Source organism: Arachis duranensis, chromosome 9, assembly GCF_000817695.3.
Source record: "Arachis duranensis cultivar V14167 chromosome 9, aradu.V14167.gnm2.J7QH, whole genome shotgun sequence".
In the NCBI taxonomy this organism is placed as follows: Eukaryota; Viridiplantae; Streptophyta; class Magnoliopsida; order Fabales; family Fabaceae; genus Arachis; species Arachis duranensis.
The window spans coordinates 101,554,277-101,560,984 of NC_029780.3; the positions used below are offsets into that span (position 1 = coordinate 101,554,277).

Below are 6,708 nucleotides of genomic sequence, written 5' to 3' on the forward strand. Positions count from 1 at the left end.
TTGGGAATTGATTTATTTTGATCAAGCAATTGCATTCATTTAGATAGTTGCATATAGGTAGATTGCATTTAGTTAGTTTCCATTGAATAAATGCCATACCTTTACTTCATTTTTAGTTTAAGCATGAGGACATGCTTGGTTTAAGTGTGGGGAGGTTGATAAATCCCATTTGTAGGGTTTATCTTGTATTGATTTTAGGAGATTTTAACACCTTTTACCCACATTTATTCAATGAATTAGCATGATTTTGTGATTGTCTCCTTATTTGTGCTTAGATGTGAAAACATGCTTTTTAGGCCTTTAACTTGATGATTTTAATCTCCCTTTGATTCCACTAGATGCCTTGATGTGTTTGTTAGTGATTTCAGATTGAAAAGGCTAGGAATGGATCAAAGGAGTGAAGAGGAAAGCATGCAAAGTGGAGAAGATCATGAAAAGCCAAAGAGTTGAACTCACCCATGGACGCGCACGCGCACCTTGCGAAATGGCCCATGGACGCGTACGCGTGCTGTGCGCATACGCGTCGATGTTGATATTTGATTTTTAAGTGAATTCGCACCCAATGAATTCTCAAGAGTTGTGGGGCCCAATCCCAACCAACTTTGGTGCCTAAACTGCTATTTAAAGCCAAAGATTGAAGAGCAAAGGGGATTCCAATCATTCACACTCATTAGGATTAGTTTAGAGTTAGTATTAGAGAGAGAAAGTCTCACTTCTCTCTAGGATTAGGATTAGGATTAGGTTTAGTTCTTAGATCTAGATTTTAATTCATCTTCTTCTACTTCTATCTTCTCAATTCATTGTAGTTACATTCATTCTTCTTCCATTCTTTTGTTGTAATCTCTTTTATATTGTTCTTGTGTTTTGTTGTAGATCTACTTTTGTTTCTTCTACTCTCTTTCAATTCAATCAAGGTAATTCATAATAAATGTGTTTCTTTTGATTGTTGTTGTTAATTCTTTTCAATAATTGTTGTTAGATTCTATTCTTGTTATCAATTTACTATGCTTTTCTTTTGTACCTTCCAAGCATTTGATGAAATGCTTGGTTGGGTTTTAGTGTAGGTTTTGTTCCTCTTGGCCTTGGTTGAGTAATTAGTGACTCTTGAGTTATCTAATTCCTTTGATGATTGATAATTAGAAGTTGCTAATTGATTTGAATGCCTCTAAAGCTAGTCTATCCTTTAGGAGTTGATTAGGACTTGAGTAATCAAATTGATTCATCCACTTGACTTTCCTCCATAGTTAGAGGTTAACTAAGTGGGAGCAATGGACAATTTGTTATCACACTGGAGGAGGATAACTAGGATAGGACTTCTAGTTCTCATATCTTACCAAGAACTTTGTTAGTTATTAGTATTTTCCTTACCATTTGTAATTCTTGTCTAAAATCTTAAAAACCCCAAACATAACTCACAACCAATAACAAGACACTTCATTAAATTCTTAGGGAGAATGACCCGAGGTTCAATACTTCGGTTTATAAAATTTAGGGGTTTGTTTTAGTGACAAACAAGTTTTTGTATGAAAGGATTATTGATTGGTTTAGAAACTATACTTGCAACGAGAATTCATTTGTGAAATTCTAAACCACACAAAAATCAAATCATCAGTTGGCTCAGTTTGGCCCATTCGGTCCAATCTTAGGCCGATTTCTTTAAAATTGGTGTCAAAATTTTCGTTTTATATTTTTTTTATCACATTAAACCATAAAAACCTCATTTCTCATTTTCTAGAATATATTTTAATTTATGAGTTAATTTGTCATTAATTAACGGGGTTTGACAGGTTGACCAAACTTCAACAAGATTCACCAGTTTTCACCAGTTCACTCCAGATTTGACCGGCTCGTATTGATACTTCATCTTAAGCTGTTCAAGCACTGGTATCATGTTTGGTTTACCAATTTTTCAGTTGAACCGGCCGGTCCAATTTTAATAACCATGCCGATAATGAAGGAATCACATTTACTACCCCTTTACTTGGCCTTTATATGGGTGACCACCTAACTATTCGCCATCTTATGAGAACCCAAGTTTTAAAGAAGTTGTATACGTACGAAGAAAAAGTGCACAATGACTTAGTTGAACTTTGTTAAAAAAAATTACTAGGTTGTATAGCATTTTTGAATATAATATCTATTTAGTCATTGCGAATAACATTATATTTTTAAATGCGCTTAAAAAAGACGGATATAATTAACATCATCTTCGCCTAATTTTTTTTATCATTTTAATAATAAAAATAAAAGTGTATACATAAGATGTATATGAAAAATTATGTAGATAACATTTATTTTTTCAATTGCTTACATGTATGATTGAAAGTGCGTATTTTGATATTGATTGTTTACTAAAAATAGAAAGTGCATATTTCCGATTGCTTACATCCATAACATTTCTTTTTTCAATATGCTTACATGTATGTGAGATGATGGTGATGATTATCGTTATTATCATTATTTGAATGATCTTGTTAGCACAAAAAATTTGGCAAGAATCATGACATTGACCGTAGCATATAAATTGATAAATGATTAGGTCAACAGGATGGATGAAACTCAACAAAGAAGTTTGAGTCAAAACAATAAAAAAATACGTGAAATATAAAAGCTTTTTAATAGAAGATAATATGGGGTAATTACTTGATGACCAAGATGTAGTAAAACGTGGGTGGTTGAACTTAAAAGATAAGGTAAATCAGATTGTGGGAGAGAAAATTACTCAGCATGGCTTAGATTATCCTTTATAAAAAGGAGAGTCAAGGAAATCAAAAGGGACTTCGATTTTCAACATCTCAAGCTATACTAAATCCCTCTAAAAACTTTAAAGTTACACTGACGTTAGGAAAAGTCATGGAATAAAAGTGCTTGTAAGTGTTTGAAGTCAATTTATTTTATTTAATCCTTTTATTTATTGCTTTAATTTATTTGTTTACTTAAATTTTAAGCTTTGTTTATTATTTTTGTTATCTTAAATAATTTCTTTTAATTTATTAATTTTATTTATTATAATCATTCTTTTTCAAGTTACATTCAATTGCATTGCTTCATTATAAATTTGTTCGGATATCATATGCAAATCTCATTTCTGCAAGCCGGTTTCGGTCGACACTAAATTAATAAGTCCCAGGTCTAGCTTACTTCTTTATAAGAGTCGTATTTACTCTCTGAATTGAGATTTTTTTTATACAAACTTGATCAAAATCTGCGGTTGAAGGTCGAACAAAAATCAAGTAAAATAAATTAGCACAGCCGGGAGGACCTTGAGCGAATTTAGTATCAATTGTTGTATGTGATTACATAGTGGAAAGCTAGTGAAAATGTCTGATAGAGGTTCCACTTTGACTAACACGTCGAATAACGACTCTGGACAACCTAGGAAGCATGTTATGAGAGGGATAGAGGCCGAATCAACATTTCCAATAGTCAGTATGGATAGAAGGTAGGAGTGGCAAACGAGCCTAAACCAGCCGAGCTGGTCCGCGTAACCCGCCAAAGAGGGTGAGCCGGGTTGGAAAATTGAGACCACCACACATCAAAATCCTGCCTAATCTGTACCGCTTAAACTGTGGGCTTTGGTAGGGCAATGAGGGCTTTCCCAAGGGGATCAGTGTCTTTTTTTGCCAGGGTTATTTTTTGCAATTTCCTTTTTTCCAAAACCCAACTTCTCCCAACATTAGTTCTAATCTAGTTTTTTGGATTATGTTTATCTTGCTTTGAAGACAATATTTATTTTCCTTTGGACAATGTTATTTCTATTATTTTGTTTCAAAAAACTTGGTTTATAATTATGTTTATTACATATTTATAATTATAAATACTTTAATTTTGTGAATTTAAAAAATATAATTTTTATGTCTTTATAAATTATAAATTTACTAAAATAATTGTGAAATTATATATATTATTTAATACTTAATAGAAAAAAAAGAGGAGATTTGGCAGACTTAACCGGTTTCAAGACCGCCTCTGTAACACCTAACTATCATAATGTCACGCTTCTGGCTGCGTCACTCTGATAGCTCAGGTATTACGATGACGCTTAAAATATTTAGTTCTAAAATATATGCCTGTTTAAAACTTTAAACTGTATAACCGCTCCAAAAATACTTTTCGATGAGTAATATACATCCATACATATAATACCACTTACAAAACTCACAAAGAATACATATATATAGTTTTACAAGTATTAGCTAATACAATTCCTATCCCTCTTATAGAATATATAAAGATAGAGGCGAGGGAACAAAAATACTAAAACAAAACAGAAATATTGTCTAATAGAGAAGAAATAAGCTCTTTCGAACTTCGTTGTCTATAACCTGAAATAGAAAAGACCTGTAGGGGAGTGAGAACATCATTATCGCTAGTTCTCACTATTGGGTTAGAGAATTACTAGGATACGTGAAAATAAATATAGGGTTGAAGAATTACTATAATAGATACGAGAGATAAGATCGTTACAGTGTTAATAACTGCCTTATGCATCTTTTCAAAAGCAAAGGTTTACTATAAAAGAATAAATCTAAAATCTTTTCTGAAAGAGAAACTGTTCATTTCTTAAAAATTTAAAAGCCTTTCAAAAGGCTTATCTTATGCTGAACCAAATTAGCTTTTCATACTTTTCATACTGTCTCTCTGTCGTGCATCCCCAACTCGAGTTATTCACAATCATAATTATAATTCACATCCAACACCCTCACTGGTGTATATTCAAGGGGACGAGCTCATCCAAAACTTTCACAATGTCTGGCCTCACTTACGACATAGGGTCAGGAGAGTATCGAGTTTCCACCTGGAGCACGTGGTGGCTAGCCACTGCTTTCACCCAAGAAAACTTGTATCTCAGATAGGTGAAGTGCAATAATCACAATATTAATAACTCAGCATATATGCATTTATTCTCAGCCATAAATCAACATTCATCTCAGCCATTCAGCTTAAATTCATGATTCATAGTCAGCCATCCGGCTCATAACATATTCCGCAATCAGCCATAATTCATTGTCATACACAGCCATTCCGGCTCATAACATAATAGCACTTCCACCATCCAACATCATCAAATTCATAAAATCATCATTCAAGCCATAAATCACTTTTTCTCAATTCACTTCACTTTGAAATCCAAAAATCAATTCCTTTCATCCTTTGCTTTAAAATTTCCATTCCTCAAATCATTTTAGGCTCATAAGCCACTTTTACTCAAAGTAGGTTCCCTTTTTAAAACAAAGCCACTCTCGGCATCCTCTTTCGAAAACTTTCAAAGCCATGGCAATTTAAAGATCTCATCTGAAATATTCAAAATCAAACATCCAAAAACAGGATTTTGTAACAAAAGTTTCTCGACAGAGTCTCAAGTCTTTAGGAGAAAATAACATAACTCATTTCTTCAAGTTTGCTTAAAATCTTTAAAACCTTGGCTTCCTGATTTGAGTAATAAAAATAGAATCTAAACCAAATCGAGTCATGCAATCAATTACTCCTTTCAAAACCATTTCCTTTACTTAAACAAAACTAGCTTCAATTCCATGACTAAATCTAAAGCGTTTCAAACTGTCCGAAAATTGTTTGTCTTGCAAAAATTCAGAATTCAAAGAGTACTTAAAACTTTTTCCCAAAACATTGTAAAATGAGACTTGTCAATAGACATTCAGGTTCTTTCAAAGTCACTGAAACTCCTCCAATTGAAACCCTCAAGTCAAATTCAAAGACATAAACCCTTTTCACATTTAAAACAGCCTTGAAACATAAGTTTCATCTTAATAACTTGCTCCCAAAAGAGATACAATACTTTTCTTAAGAAACAAGACTAAATCATAATTTTTTTTTAATTCATTTCAAAAGCATAAGTCATCCCTTTCTTAAATAATCTAAATAAAATAGTGGAAGTCTTTAACTCATAATTTTCCAAATAACATTTCAATAAGGTCTCGGATTCTATCGGAATTTCAGCAGCACCTCCCCTATAACATGGACTCTACCACCCTTTCTAGGTCCCATTCAAACCCTTCCACAACCCTCTTTAAAGGGTCCAAAATCAAATCAGCTCAAAACCCAATTGAATCCAAAGATACATTCCATTTTCATATTTCAATAAAACCAAATCAAACTCAAGTCAATTTCCAACGAAGTAAACTTGATTTCAAAGCTTTAAAGAAGTGACTTTAAAGAAACACTTCAAAACCGTTCATTTCACAAAACTAAATAATAATCAAATCAACCAAGCATTCATGTTTGTCCAAAACAACCAACGTCACATAAGATGGTGGACGAAATTGTGATCTACGTTCTTTGGATTTTGAATGAAAACTTTATTATGGCACTGGTTGAATTCACAACTCCATTCAACTAACCAGCAAGTGTACTGGGTCGTCCAAGTAATAAACCTTACGTGAGTAAGGGTCGAATCCACAGAGATTGTTGGTATGAAGCAAGCTATGGTCACCTTGTAAATCTCAGTTAGGCAGATTAAAGGGTAATTGTGATTATTGGAATAAATAATAAAAAGGAATAATAAAAGGGATAAAAGACTTATGCAGATTCATTGGTGGGAATTTCAGATAAGCGAATGGAGATGCTGTAGAGCCCAAGGACGCCTGCTCTCCTACTGCTTCTACTCAGTCCTTCTTACTCTTTTCCATGGCAAGCTTTGTATAGGGGTTCACCATCAGCTGTGGCTACTTTCATCCTCTCGGGAAAATG

The 6,708-nt window shown here is 33.2% G+C and overlaps 1 long non-coding RNA gene across 2 annotated transcripts in view; it reads right to left on the reverse strand.

The window, feature by feature from the left end:
* Positions 1-4,099: 4,099 nt before the first annotated feature.
* LOC107466423 (uncharacterized) overlaps positions 4,100-6,708 on the reverse strand; it is a 4,896-nt gene continuing 2,287 nt past the window's right edge. Inside the window, exon 5 of one of the 2 annotated variants that reach the window (XR_002367493.2) lies at positions 4,100-4,325. This is a non-coding gene — a long non-coding RNA (uncharacterized LOC107466423). Of the gene's footprint in view, positions 4,326-4,424; positions 4,822-6,708 lie in introns of those variants that run through there. The other variant, XR_002367492.2, reaches the window with a different exon arrangement.